Raw genomic sequence first — 15,604 nt, 5'->3', positions numbered from 1 at the left:
CCAGGGTCTGACAGACATCTTGCCATTAATGCTAGTGGACGAGTCTGTGTCATGGTGGACATGAATTCTACTATTATCTTGTTAATCATTCTTCATTAAATCAATAATCTGAAAGCAAACCCCAGGAAGACTGCTTTGATGTTCTGTAGCAGAGGTAAGATATGATGTCCAACTGTGTATTGTCTGCCACTAAGAATTAGTTCCAGCATTTGGGTTTTCCCCTGCACTTTGGTCACTAACATAGCTATATGGTTACTGTCCACACAGCCAGCTGCTGAGGATGTAGCAGCAGCAGAAAATATTATTCATATGAGCTGTTGTGGAAAGAACTAATCTGATTATTGTTTTTCTTTTCATACTTTTTCTAGCATTTCGGATATGTGATCACTTTTTCATTTGGTTCTACTTGAAAAAACATTCACAGGTGCTATCAAGTCCTGTTCTGCTCTCACTTAGTACTAATTCTGGCTTGTATGTTACAGTTAGTATCTTAGAGGGCAACTGTCATGTACTGCAGTGGTCTGACTCATATGCTAGACGAAGATGATAGTAAGGTGACACAGTATTGCTTTTAATAGCACAGCAGGTTTCTTACCTTTTCAGATGTCAAGAAATGACATATACTGAGAGATTCTACAAGAATCCATACTTGTAACTATTGTAAAGAACTTGTTTTTACTTTATTATGGAAAGTAAGATTTTATTTCTTAGTATCATACTAAGCTGTTTTAATTGCACTATTACTGTATTTCACAATATTTAAAGGAAAGCTGCACTTTTTCCATTTTTTTTGAGGGGAAAAAATTACCAAAATAAACAGTGCCTATAAAAGTAAGAATAAGTGATAACCTAGTAAGTTCTTTGTTTAAATCAAGTTTTTTACTGACTTTATTTGTGCTACATAACCAAATGTGTTATCTTAGCCACAGGTAGTCTCCTATGCAAGAGTTACTAAAATCTCAGTTATTTAAAGGGCAGCTGATATTGGCTAACCTGTTGTGCTTACTTTACTATAGCAATGCTTCAGTATATGAGCACGAAGGATAGACAGTTACTGTGTAAGTCGTCACCATGCTGCTTCTCCGGGAGCAAGAGGTGGTGACCTCACTCCCTACAGTTAAAGACTTCAGGAGGACCGATGCAATATCATCCTAGCATTCTTTGCCAGATATCCTTGGTACAGGTCCCAATCCAAGTCCAGCTGGAAGAAAGTGAAATCCCTGTTATGCGGGTAGAGTATCTCAATAGGATGTTAACGGATTACAAGTCCGTATGCAGCTAAAATTTAGTTCTTTTAAGTTCTGTGTTATGCAGCTCCATCAGTACAGGAATAATAACCCTACTTCGTATCGCGATTCTTGCTATGTAAAGAGAGTCATTTATGCTGACTACACTCATGTGTACAACACATAACATTCTACATTAAAACTAAAATTGCACTGTGGTATTTATTTATCTGTGGAGTTGCAAACTTTAAACACAGAATATTAGAACTATTTTAGACTGAGGTGCATTACTATGGAGAGAGAGAGTGTCTTGCTAGCAGATGGGCTCTTCTTTTTCTGTTTTTCTTAACATGCTGTGAGAATGAACAACAGTATCAAGTTGTGGTGCATTCTATTAAAGAGGAAGTCTGCTGCTTTAAGAAAAGTGCTGTTCATTTTAAAATTGTATTTGCTGTATGCCCTTCACCACCCTAGCCTTTTTTTAATATTGTCATTTGTGCACTGACAGTCCACTGCCAGCTTTCTTCCATGTTCCTGCTAGTTCCTCGGTATGGCCTCCTCGAAGGAAACTTTCTCTCCTGAGAATGATGACCTGTTAGCTTTCTTGGTCTTTTTGTTAGAGGCCATTTTACATTAGCTCTGCATGCCTGTAGCAGCAGTGAGTCTCTTATACTTTGTTTTTCTTTTCATGAGAAGAATGTGCAGTATTGTCAAACAGATTTATGCATCTGTCTTCTGCTCCTCAGATTGGGAGGCTTTTACATGTTTTGGTCTTGGTCGTTTTTGTGAGTCAAACTGTATTAGTTTTGCCTCCCTTTCTGTGTCACTTTCTTCCTTAAGAAAGTAAATGCAGCCATTTTTATGCTCATGTGGTCCTCAAGGGGGGGCTCCTGCCAAACCAGTTGTGTTCTAAAACCTACAACGTCAGGATCACTGGGCACATAGAACCACTGCACCAAGAAGCCATCATTTGAAAAGTACTTTTAGGTTCATAGGTTCATACTAGGCTATCTGCCCTTGATTGGCCATTGCAATTTATAAGTGTAGAAAGCACTTTTCTTTGTTCATATTCCTATATATTTTCCCTCCATAAGGTCATAAACTGTCAGGATGTACTTTGTCTAAGCCTCATATTGCCATCTCCTAGAACCCACTTATGCACCACAACTTTATGTCAGTAGGTACAGACCCAATTTATTTTGTATGGGGTGGTTGAGATGATATAATTTCATGGATTTACTGTCAGGCAATAGACTAAAATCTGAAGGATTGCAAGATAACAACAGAGATATAGATGACTATGGAATTGTACAGTGGGAGTTCTTTCTCAACTGTGTCTTTTTACACCTGGATATGCCCCATTGTCTATGTGGAGAAAATTAGTTTGCTCACCTGGCAGGTTATTTAAGATCAGGGCCTGCTGCAGTCTGCACTACCGTGTGGGGTAGACGTACGACTTTACTCATAGAATCTGGTTCATGTGCAACTCTGCACAGTCCTAAGCAACAGTTCTCACTGCTTCTGCTTTTCTGCACATTTTTTATTTCTCATTTTAAGTGGTGTCATTCCAGCTGAAACGTAGAACATTTATAAGAAATCTGTGTCTCTTAACAGCCTTTATGGCTTATGCAGTTTTCATCCTTATGAGCTAAAAATAAGTATTCCATCCATGCAGCAAGTATGTCAAAGTTGTTAGAAATACTACCAGAAATAGTGAGACAGCTAGAGGCTATAATTGTGAAAAGAAACATTTCATAGCTAGGGGGTGCTCTGAAAAAGTATTGTCTGAACAGTTAAAACATACTGTCTGAAGTGTATACCAGACATGTAGCTCCTTTGTTAGCCCCAGACAGACAGGTTGTGAATGGCTGTGCTAACATTTCTTTAATTGCTTGGCATGGGTTGTAGGACAAATAAAAAGTTGTAAAACTTTGCTACACTTTCTTTATGACAAATGGTGTTGCATCTGACCGTGTTTAGGTTGATTTTAGAAACAGCTGGGACATTGTGTGATCTGGTTAAGAAATGCATCAATTCAATCTCAGCCCCACTTCACTTGCAGAAGAGGATGACTTTTGTAGAAACAGTTTTACTATGTGTAAGGTAAAGTTGAAATGAATGAGCTCTCACATCACGAGTACTCATGGATGTGACTGTTGCAGTTATAGTAACTATATCAGTGTTATTGAATGTGTTTGTTCATCCAGAATCTAGAAAGAAGTATAATTTCAATGTGAATGCTGACTGCAGCACTGAAGGCTTGGCGTATTTAGCTAATTGAGCAATATGTTCTTGCTGTTACTTAGGAAAACAGAATGTATTTCAAAAAAATCACTTCATAGAGCATTTATGTGAACTTTCTAAACAGAGAGAAACATAACTTATTCAGACATTGTACAGATGCAGATCATACACTTGTATTTATGCTTCAAATACTAGAAATTGTTAGGAAAATGGAATATGGGGAGATCATAGTAAATTGCTTCTGCTACATGAATCTAAGCTGCAGTTTAGATTGAGTCAATTAGGTGATTTGTGTCTAACTGACAAGTTGTCGCTGAAGCCGCACTTAAGAAGCAGAAAAATTAAGTGATTGAATGCTGCAAAAAACTAATATATCTTAATGCTTTGCGTATACGGTTTTATACACTTAAGTGGAACACTGTTTTATTGTAAATAGTTTAGTATGTATGTAAATGTGAACAGTGAACCTTTTCAAGATAAACTCTTAATGTATCAAGGGAGAGATACTCACATTTGCTTATCTGAAGCTTCATTAGGTAAGCTGCATTTCAATTCTGTTTAAATGTCATCAGTTTAATCCTACACTTTTTTGCTTGATGGAGGACCCATTTGTCTGAAAGAGCATAGGATGGTTTTATTGCTTTTCCGCAGTAAACTAGAGTATTTAGTCATGAAGTGGATTGTTGCTGAGTCTTTATGTTTTTATCAAATTTTGCTTTGACAAGCCAATCTAAATGAAAATAGGGGGCTGAAACACCCATTATGCATTTCATGTATGCACCATTGAGTGGGCTGACCCCTGCAGCCTACAGCTTTATAGTTAGTTCTGAGGTCACTGCAAGTCAGGGAAAGTTAAATTCTCAACTATAGTAACCTCACTCTAAAAAAAAAAAAAACTGTAGTGTGTGTGTGTGTGTGTGTGTGTGTGTGTGTGTGTGTGTAAAACTGTAGTGTGTGTGTATATGTATATATATATATATATATATATATATATATATATCAAACAAGAGGAGCTCTTTTTATTTATTTAGTTAAAGCTATGGAGTTGTGCCTTAAAGGACAGTTTTTCCACCCAGTGGGTCATGTTTTGTTACAGATGCTGATAATTCTCTAGCATGCATAGTTCCTGTAAACTGAAGGGAAAATTCAGAAAGTCAGATAAACTTCATAATGCCACCTTCCAGTCTGTTTACCTGGCCCATTGTGATGCTGTTTGGGAGAAGATGGAAATGTTCAGAAGTGTAGTTGTCTCCCTTTTCACTGAGTTACTGATTCAAGTATCAAAGGACATGGTTTAAGTTATTTGATACATTTATAACCACAGCTACACTTCAAAGACTGAGATCAAGAATCAGCAACAGAAAATAGATATGGAAGAGTCATCACATGTACTGCCCGTTACTGATGTGTGGGTAAACCTTTAGCATACAGAGTAGGCATATGCATTTTATCTCTGATTGCAGAGTAAATCTTAGGTAAGTGTGCGCATAACATTTGTTATGTTGCATGATCATTTACTCCTCTGAGAACCAGTTCGCCAGAATTGGTATCCAGCTTTCTTAAACAACCAAACTAAACCAGAACTGAATCCCCAGTGTACTTTAACTGTCAGGGTGATAAGTTAAAGCAAATTTCTGTGACATAGTGTGTTCTCAATAGTAGTAACAGTTCCTCAAAGTTGTGTAACTGTGAAAGATGAGAATAATTCTGCATGCCAACCTGAGAGCTTTTAGCTTGATTTCATTACTCATTACCAACTCTTGCACATTTAAGGCAAGTCCTGCAGTACAAAGTCTCAAGTGTTGTTTAAAATCAAACATTGCTATTAATACCATGTTTCCCTGTGTCTAGCCTAGCTTATTTATTGCATTTTTCTGACTAGATATTTAATTCACAAAGCTGCATCTCTTGTTCAGGGGTACCTAAAAAAAATGAAGACACCCCATATCTTAGGGCAGTTAACAACTTAAACTGCATAATTAATTAAAACTAAACCGAAAATATTAAAGGCTGCAAGTATATAATACAGGTTTTTAATATATGACATGCATAATAAAATGCAGTTTTGAAATATACAGAGGTACAAGTGTATAATACCAGTGCATAATCAAAACAGAATTAAGCTGTAGTGTAAATTGAAAACATAGAATAAAACATATAATAAAACAAATGTGAGGTTTTCCTTGTAGATATAATTTTATAAATCTTTTATATCAACGTTTACAAGTGTTTTAGTGTATGGAAAATTATGTGTCTTGTGTCTCTTGGAAAATGAATGTCCTGCAGTTAATCATCAAATAATTTTGATTTGCAATGCCATTTAGTAGTGAGCATTCTGAGGCAGTATATTGCAAATTAACAGACTAAAATTGAGAAATTAAGGAGGAAATTATATAATCCCGAACATTTTGGTACAGTTGACTGAGTCACATTTAAGTGAACCACAATCTGATGAATGCATTCATTTGACATGTTCAAAAATCTTCATTCTTTTCTTATGCTGTGGGACAAATCTCTACACCAGCACTGTTTAACATAATATTCAAAGTTTTAAAACATCGGTTAGTTACTCAGCCACGTGGTGGAGAGAGACAAAGCCCTGACTGTGCCCAATTTAAGCCAGGCTTGATTTTGAGACAGGCACCAGAATAGCCTGGACAGAGGAGGGTGGGAGTAAGTGGCCAATGCCTGCGCCTCCATCCTGGGGACAGGGAGGCAGCTTTGGCTGTATGGATTAGTGAAATCTGCAGAAGTGCAAGTGAATCACCTGCAGTTGGATATTAGCAGAACCATGTTGCTGAGTAGTGTGCTGCCTAGCTGAGAGGTGGCATATATAGCAGCTTGCATTTGCCCTTGAGTAGCAGCAATTTCAAGGCCCCAGATAGCTACCGCACTGAGGGGCTTAGGATCACACAGCAAAATCCCAGTTCATCTCTTTGGATGATGGTACCACTCCAGGTACACTCATGCTATCAACCCCACACAAACACGGACACACATCTAGTAAATGCATGAGCTGTAGAGCTCACCCAGAGGAAATGTGCTAATTGAGCAGTGGGGTCAGAGAAGGAACTGACCCAAAAAAATTAAAACAACATAAGTTATTAAAGTTGTATACTTGAGCTTGTTTAATTACTATGTGCAGTCTTGTTTTTTGTGAAGGTTATCTGTAAATAAGATTTAATATTTATGAAGGAATTGTAATTTCTGATGGCTGGTGACAGACTGTTCTAGAGGTGTGTGATGTTGATTTCTGATTTCAAAGACTTTGTACTACTGACGGTTTCTACTCCAGTGGCAGATAAAGCCATGACTAAATCCCAGGTGACCTGAGCTCAGTTAGTGGCTTGAGCACTTGGAGGTGGCTGAGGAGGATAGGTGTGCCCATCATGGGGGAAGGATAGTGCAGTGCTGGATACCTGCAAATACAATCCCATGAAGGAGAGGCAAAATTATAGTGCATACCCTGGGGGAAAGTTTTTGGCTCACCAAATCACCACTTGGTTGTATCCTTCATTGGTGAGTGTGCAGAAGCATGCATTCACAGGAGAAGACATTGTGAATCCCTGCAGTGATGTGGGTAGCTTAGTCCTCCCCCAGGAAATAGGATTAGGTCATACAAAATGCCTCATTGCTGGGAAGCTGGTGAGGGCATAAGCAACCCTCATGGCTACTAGTATGATGGCCCCTCTGGAAAACTGTTACCCCCCCCCCCCGTGCTGTACTGGGGTAATTCCCTAGTACGAAGGAATGAATAGTCTGAATCTGATTGGTGAAGGCTTGATGGTTAGCAGGCATGGTGCAAAAAGTAAGTTGTAAAAAAAGACTATGAACCATAGCTGGTTCTTTGGCTTATAGGTTTCTAGCAGAATTTAGTCAGTGGATTACAAAAGTTTATTTGGAATGTGACAGAAGGTTATATCAAGTAGTTGTCTTCAAATTGCATCATGCAGTAGCTTGTGATTGGTATGGAGGAGGTGCTATTGCAGATAGTTTGACAGTAGTGGACAGAGGTATCAAACTTTCCAATGCAGTGATAAGACATATTCAGAACTTTTAAGTCACTGGTGTGTAAAAATTACAACTCCATAGGTTAATAGTCAGGGTGTAGGAAAAAATTTCCCTGGCAGATGGTACCACAAGTGGCTATCATTCAGGCAGCCGTTAGGGCTTTTTTTTCTTATTTTATCACTAACCCCACAGCCCTTGCTCAGTAGCACTCTCCAGTGTTCAGCATACAGTGGGTCTTAATGAGGGTGTGTCACTCAGTTCCACAAGTGATGTAACTCCTGAAGAGCGCTCCAAGGCTCATGTGTGGCTTTTTCTGTCTCCACTGGGGACTCTACCACAGGACTGTGCACCCTGAGCCTACACCCCTACATGCTCCCTCTGAAGATAGGCAAGCTGGGGATGCCTCATCACTCCTCCTTTCCTCCTGAAAGCACCCAACCCATTAATCAAGCTGAGGTCACTAGGGTCATTCTCAGAGATTTATCCCTGTAAGCAAACAGAGCTGGCCTGTATGCTTATATGATTTATATAATATTAGTTTATCTGTAATGTTTCATCATTTTTTCTCAGCCTTCAATTATGCCTAGTTATAGCTCTCATTCGACAAAACAAAATAAAAATGTAATTAGCGTATATGCTTAGATGTGATGAGGAGGAGGATAGAGAAGAGATAAACACACAGGCAAAGACTACTGGTGAATCTTAATGAGATGGTAGGTAGAAGTAGCCATATTTAAATAAGAACAATAGATAACACAGGAGACGTTACAGCTGAAGCCAGTGGCCAGAGTGATTGTGTTAAACAATATTGGCAAACAGAGAAAAACATATACTTTGTAAGATGGGAGAAAAACTATGTGGAAGAAATAAGAATAGTGGAAGTATATTAGTCTTAAGGTAGTATTCATAATAACAAATGTGAGTAGCTTAGCTGCTGACATGCTTTCTGATCTTATCACAATGTGTTTTGAAATTACATTGTAATGAGAACATGCAATAAATACTTTCAGAGTATTCAACCTGTTTTAGCTTTCTGTGCTGTGATTTGGACTCAGTTTTGCCTCACACACCATAATCTTCTCTCTTATCTACCCTTTTCTTCTAATCTTCATTATCCAGTTTGGTTCAAGTCCAGCGATGAACTGTAAACCTCTCTCCTTTACTTTTCTTTACAATTGTTTCTTTCCTGACGGTTGTAATTTCATTTTTTGCAGGTCACTGAAGCTTTGCTTTCTGTTTCATTATCTTTAATCATATGCATTAAATTTCCTTTATAGTTACCTTAGATAGTCTTGACTTGTCTCTGTCTTACTTGCTGAGAGTTAAATAATCTTTTGTTGCACCTCCCCATGTTTTCTACTGCCTTCAAATTTTAGTCAGTAATAAACATCTAACTTTACTTCTTACTGTTATTAATATGTTTTCCCAGAGCCTTCACATTTTGTAAGGTACAGTACATCTTCTTTCTGATTGTATTATTCTTGCTGTAAATAATCCATTGGTTTTCCATGTTAAAGGAGACAGGAGTATTCCAGTGAGGCTACCCAATTACACAAAATCAATTAAGTCAATAATCATCGGAATAGATGACCCTAGGCTGTGCCAACTATGGCTTTAAGGAATTCTCAGGACTTTTCTGGTGTCTTGGCTTTGTGGCATGCAGTTTGGCCTTCAGCACTGTCAAGCACATAACTTGGGTTGTTTGTTTTCATGTGATTTAAATATGTTATAAAGCATTTTCTGAACTCATCAGTATGCACACTGTGGGAGTTTGAGCTGTAAATGTAGCTCTAAGATGTACTTAGCTGTTTTGAGGATTATTGGGAAGTCCACTTGTCTGTCTGTTAACAGACGTGATTTTGACAGAATCACTCTGATACATGTTTTATCAGCAGGGCACGATGCCACTTTCTTTTCATTTTAACACTGTTATGGCTGTATGTTAGGGGCATCCTCTGCAGAATCATGGATATGATAAAGTGCTTAGAAATGTGCTTTACCCATGCAGAGGCTTTAGGAATGAAATGCTTGACTGAAGGATTACTGTGTTTAGATGCTTGTTTTATTAATTGTCCATTTTTCAATTTATTACTTACAGGACAGTCTTACTTCTTCAGCTGCCATAATTATTCATGTCCTTTACAGCCTTTATAGCATACTTTTTACAGAGGACTGCCATCAGTCTTTCCTTGGTGATATGCATTGTTTGCTTTTCTGTGGCATTCAGTAAGTCCTGCTATATGTTTCAGGGACATGGAAAATGAATGGATATAGCATTCTATGAAATTCTTGGCATTTGCAGTGAACTTAAGCTCATGTGTGAATGACTTGCAAGTGTAGATAATACAAAACTGGGAAACAGCAAAAACAAAGCAAAATTGATTTTGTAAACTTTATGCCTTGAGTTAGGAATGGGGTCTATTTCCATCAGAGTATTAAAAATGCAAACAACTTGGATAAATTAAACACACAGAGATTCCAAGCTTCTTTAGTTATATAACATTTTGGGATTTGTGTTTCTTTAGTTTGAACTTGGAGGAAGAATGCTGTCCCTGATACTGTCTTGTTTTTGTCATAAGCTATAAAGGGAAATCCCTCTCATCCATTTGTATGTGTTACTGATCTTTTATAGTTGCACTATGCTAATTATTACTCCGTTTGGCATTATGTGCTGGGTACCTCCCCGTGGAAAGGAAAAATGTATCCCAGTAAGAATATCCAATTTCCAGAATAAATTCAGTTAAATGGCAATAAATAAAGTCATGTATGTTTTTATGTATTGATGCTAGTAGTCACTTATGTAGTTTTAACTCCCACATGACTGTTGTTCTCCACTTCTGTTGTATGCCCCTTTGTTGTCCATATCCTTACGATCCACAGAATATCAGGTGACAGTTTTTGGCTGTCATTCTGCAGGGCTACAAAATTCTTTCATAATGCTGCTAACTCCCTCACCCTTTATTAGCAAGCAGGTGCATTTTTATACCTTCAGTGCTGAAGCTTATACAGCAGAGTGTTTTTATACATCCCTGCCCTTCTTCTGGAGTGCATCAGTGCCCCTTGGCAGGTACACACCACCTCAAACTCCTGCACTTTTGGAGCATGAAGATTATTGGTAAATCATCTCCTACTTGGCCATCTACCACATGCTATTTCTGTAGTGGGACTCCGCAAGCTTTCTCCCTTGCGATAAGATGACACCATCTGCTTATACTCCCAAATTTCCTAAACTGACTGCTTTAACATCCAAGCCAGCTAGTCAAACCCAGGTCAGCTGTGACATGACAGTGAGTTCAGCTAACTGAAAATGTGCCAATCATCTAGTGTTGCATAGCTCGTGCATTAGAATTATAATTGATTTGTGGTGCCACCCCCACAGCCAGCCTTAGGTATAGCCCAAATAGGCGGCCTCATAGGGCTGTGCTCCAGCAGGTGTAATTTTCCAGTATTTGTTTATTTTTTGTAGTAAATAATTGGTTTCTTTAAAATGTGTTGGGTGAATATAGGAAAAAAATGGAGAGTAAGACAAACTGTGAGAAAAAGGAAAAAGAAAGTAATCTGGATGGTGTAGGTAGGCCAGGATGAGGGCACCAGGTGGGGGTGCTGTGGAGCCCTTTTGCCTAGGGCACCAGTTGACCAAAGGCTGGCCCTGCCCACCCCACCAACACATCCCCATATTTTTTCTTTAACCTGAAAGTGGACGTTTGAGGATTTCACACATGGTGTACATTTTTTGAAGATGTGCATGCAGTCTCAGTCCATTTCTGTGTTCCTTCCCACTACTCAGTTACATTTCCGAAGATGTGAGATGCATTTTCCTTTAGGCGTCAGTGAAGAAAGGCTACTATTCCTCTTTTCATATCAGATGATGTTTGAACAAAGGCTTGATAAATTTTATTTATGTTGTCCTCTAGTTTCAACTCGATTGCTTGTATCATACAGTGTAAAGCTCTTGCCAGCACTTTTATTTTGCACAGTCACAGCCACAGCCACATAAATTAATTTCAGCAAAAAGTACATTATCCTGGATCTGCAGTGTTAGAGAATAGGAGGTAGTCTTCTTATAAAAAGGCAGTCTGTGTGTAACAGTATCTCCATATCATGAAAAATAATTAAAACTACCCACAACATCATAGTGCAGTAAGATGCAAAACCTGCACAGCTAAAGATCACCACACCTTGCTTGACATTCAGACGTGTAAACAAGAAAGTGTGACTTTCCAGTAGTGAATATTAAAACTCACCGGAACATTTTCAAAACTTTTTTTTTTTTTTTTTTTTTTTTTTTTTTTTTTTTTTGCAGGAGGGCTTTACCCTGCAATCTGGTTGTGGGAAGGTGTCTCTGCCCCCCACATCCACTACTTGCATATACTAACTTCAAGACTGCTGTACCTCAGAGTAAGGTCAATTGTCCAAGATACTGGATTCTTTGAATTAGTATATCGTAGATGAAGTTGCAAGTTTGAGTATTGAGTAAGTGTCAAACTCCTTACTTGCTCTCAAGGTGTAAAAGAGATAAAACTAAATCATCTGCTGCAGTTATATAAAAACAAGGACAATCTCATTATCCTCAAACTCATCTAGGTTATTTTTAAGTGCTTCTTCATGTTCCCTTGTAACATGAGTGACAACAAAAACTGCTAGAGAGGAGCACTGGAGGAGGCATCTGCACAGGTGCAGCCCACAAAATAGTTGCTCAAACGACTGAAAGATCTCTTCCACTGGCTCTAAGGAGCAGCATGTGATCATTTTCTTACACTGGCTAAGGATGTTCACAGAAGCGGAGGTAAGTATCTTCAAATCTGAAGTACTGCAGGGCTTCACTTAATGACAGCAAGTAGTTGCTGTTGTGTGTGGCATTCCTGGAAGCTGGTGAGGTCTCTTTGGTTTTCATTTAATTATCTGTTAATGAGAAGACATATGTTAAAGAGTATGAGAATTGCTGCCTAAAGACTGGTTTAAGATCTGATAGGGGAGAGTTTTAGTGTGCCATGTTATGGGACAGATATGAAAATATTGCAAGTCCTTTTGACAAGATAGGATATTTAGTGGAGCTTAACTTTTGCTCCATTAAATATATTGGTCCTCTTTTTGTAGTATTCTTTTTTCATTTTTTATTGTGATACTAGTCATTGCCTAGGATGTCATTGTATAGGCTAAAACAGGAGAGAGAAACTTTGTGCATATTCATTATAACAGTATTATTTCCTTAGTGATAGTAACTGAAAAGTGTTAAAAGATGCTTTCGGTAAAGTAAGATTTAACTGGCAAATGAGCACATTAAAGAAAAAAAAAAAGAAAGTAAATTATGAAAATTATTCATTTTCATTGATACATGGGCAACTCAGTAATAGAAGCTGACAGAAGAAACAAATTCAGGAAGGACAGGCAAAGCACTTCACTTTTATGTAAGTAGGCATGTGACTGACAGTACACTGACGTGACAGGACAGTGAAATAATCTTTCTTCCAGTTAGGAATTTCATGGAATTCTTTAGTTGCATAGCAGTTGTACACCTGAGTGTGATGCGCAAGCAACCGGAGTTCAGTTACCTGAGGAGTCTGTCAGGTGAGATGGACTATATATATATATATATATATATATATATATATATATATATATATATATATATATGAAATGTGTGTACATATATATAATGTCTGTGTGTGTGTACATATATATATAATGTATGTGTGTGTAGTATGTGTGTTTCTGTATGTGTGTGTGTGTGTATATATATATATATATATATATATATATATATATATATATATATATATATAAAATGTGTGTACATATATGTAATGTCTGTTTGTGTGTGTACATATATATATATATATATATATATATATATATATATATATATATATATATATATATATAATGTATGTGTGTGTAGTATATACCCTTAAAGGTACAGCACTCCCTTATACAGTTCTAGCATGTCGAGTGGTAGATTACTGGCGTCGTCTCCAGTTCAGCTGGTCAATCTGGATATCTTGAGACAATGCTACAATTGTCTCATGTACACAGACAACCCTCTCCTCCTCCCAGCAAACACAAATACATGTGAGAGATGCAACTATATAGCCAAACTGGAGGCTGAACTCTCTCAACTCAGGGCTGGCATGACCAGACAGGAGGAGATGGCAACCACACACACAACAATCCCAGTCCCACATAGACCTACCACAACTGCAAACCAAACACATAAAAACACATAGACATACTCGGAGGCTCTAATAAAAAACTTACCAAAACAACAGAGGCTCCCAAAGCAGACACCCAAAAATCCACCACCTCAAAACAAAACACATGCAACACATACTTCAATAAATCAATAAATCAGTGTGTCAACCAATCACAGCCCTTAAGGCCAAACACCTTGCCTGATACACTAGTAATAGGTGACTCTATAGTCAGACACACTGATGTCCCGCTGACCAGGCTGAACAAGGAGAAGGTGACTGTGAGCCGTCTATAGGGAGCTAGGATCCACCACATAACACACGCACTTAAGTCGCTCCAAAGCAAGTACAAATATGACTCCGTCATTGTCCATGCTGGTGTGAATGACCTGAGACGTACCTCCCTGGACTACATGAAAAGAGACATAGAGAAGCTCTCCGATTATGTAGCCCAGGCTGGTATGACCCTGACCCTGAGCAGCATCTTGCCCTCACCAAGAATGATACCACAATACAAAGACAAGATGATCAGCTTTAACAATTGGCTCAAGTACTGGTGTCATTCTAAGGGGATCCAATGTCTGTCTGCCTGGGATGACATGTTGGACAAGCCACGCTGCTTCGCAAGGGATGGCTTACACCTGTCACCACTGGGCTTCCGGATATTGGCTAAGGCTCTTGCCACCCCATAGTGCCTTTTTAGGCAAGGCTCAAAAGACAAACCCACCTCCTTAGAAAACAATAATGGAAAAAAAGTAAGGGTAATGCTGCTCAACGCCAGAAGTCTAAATCTCAAGATGCAGGTACTTGATGCACTCCTCAGCATGGAGAACATCGACGCCTGTGCAGTAACTGAAACCTGGTTCAAGGCTCCTGGGAGCACCCCAGCTACCAGGCTATACCTCGTATCATGCTTTTCGCCCCAAAACCCAGGCCGAACCACAAAGGGAGGGGGAGTGTCCATATTCATAAAGGACACCCACACCTCCAGGTTAGTAGCAACACATGAAGCATCAGAGACCATACAGGTGCAACTAACCATAGGCAAAACTGCTATACAACTGGTAGCATGTTACAGACCACCCTCCCAATCTCAAGAACTCCACTCAGCCTTCCTGAAGACATTGGAGGATATGAATGTATCACAAAATACCATCATACTGGGAGACTTCAACTACCCAAACATAGATTGGGTACATTATTCTAGCCCTAATACCCTAGCCCAAAGTTCCTGGAATTCATAAATTCAAATGCACTGGAACAATTAGTCACCTCTCCCACTAGGGGAGATAATATACTAGACCTGATCATCACAAACATGGGGACAAAATGCTCCACACCGGAAGTATACCACTCACTAGTGAGATCTGACCACAGACTAATCACCCTGGATATACATATCCCACCTCCACCCCCAGCACAAAAGACCACAGTGAAAAACTTCTCAAAAGCAGACTTCACTCTTCTTAGGACTGAGATGGTATCCTTTAAGCCCACTGTGCCAGTGGATACCACATCCCACAATGGCGAATCCTTCACAAATGCTTTCTATAGACATCTCCAAGAATGCATGGATCATGCAATCCCAAACAAATCCAAGTCCCTCTCCACCAAAGGTAAGCGTCCTGTCTGGTGGACCTCAGCCATAAACAAATTGTATAACAAAAGAAGGAAGCTACTGCACGTCAGAGCAAAATCCCATGAAGGGAAGACATCTCTGATCAACATTAGCAGAAAACTACATTCTCTCATAAAAACATCCAAGGCCAACTTTGAGAGAAAAATCGCTAAGGACACTAAAGATAACCACAAAGCCTTCTTCAGCTATGTTAGAAACCTGGGCGGAAACCCTCAGATATGCTCAGAGTTGGTTCACAACAATAAAAATACACTGAACCCACAGATATTGCCAACATTCTGGCTGACAGGTTCAGT

The 15,604-nt window shown here is 38.8% G+C and overlaps 1 protein-coding gene across 5 annotated transcripts in view; it reads left to right on the top strand.

The window, feature by feature from the left end:
- Window positions 1–15,604, top strand: part of MAP3K12 (mitogen-activated protein kinase kinase kinase 12) — a 1,100,073-nt gene that overhangs the window by 915,080 nt on the left and 169,389 nt on the right. The gene's annotated exons all lie outside the window — the stretch shown is intronic.

Source organism: Protopterus annectens, chromosome 9.part0, assembly GCF_019279795.1.
Source record: "Protopterus annectens isolate FY-2018-M chromosome 9.part0, PAN1.0, whole genome shotgun sequence".
In the NCBI taxonomy this organism is placed as follows: domain Eukaryota; kingdom Metazoa; phylum Chordata; order Ceratodontiformes; family Protopteridae; genus Protopterus; species Protopterus annectens.
Note: the sequence above shows the minus strand (reverse complement) of the source record. Positions and strands in the feature narration are given on the sequence as shown.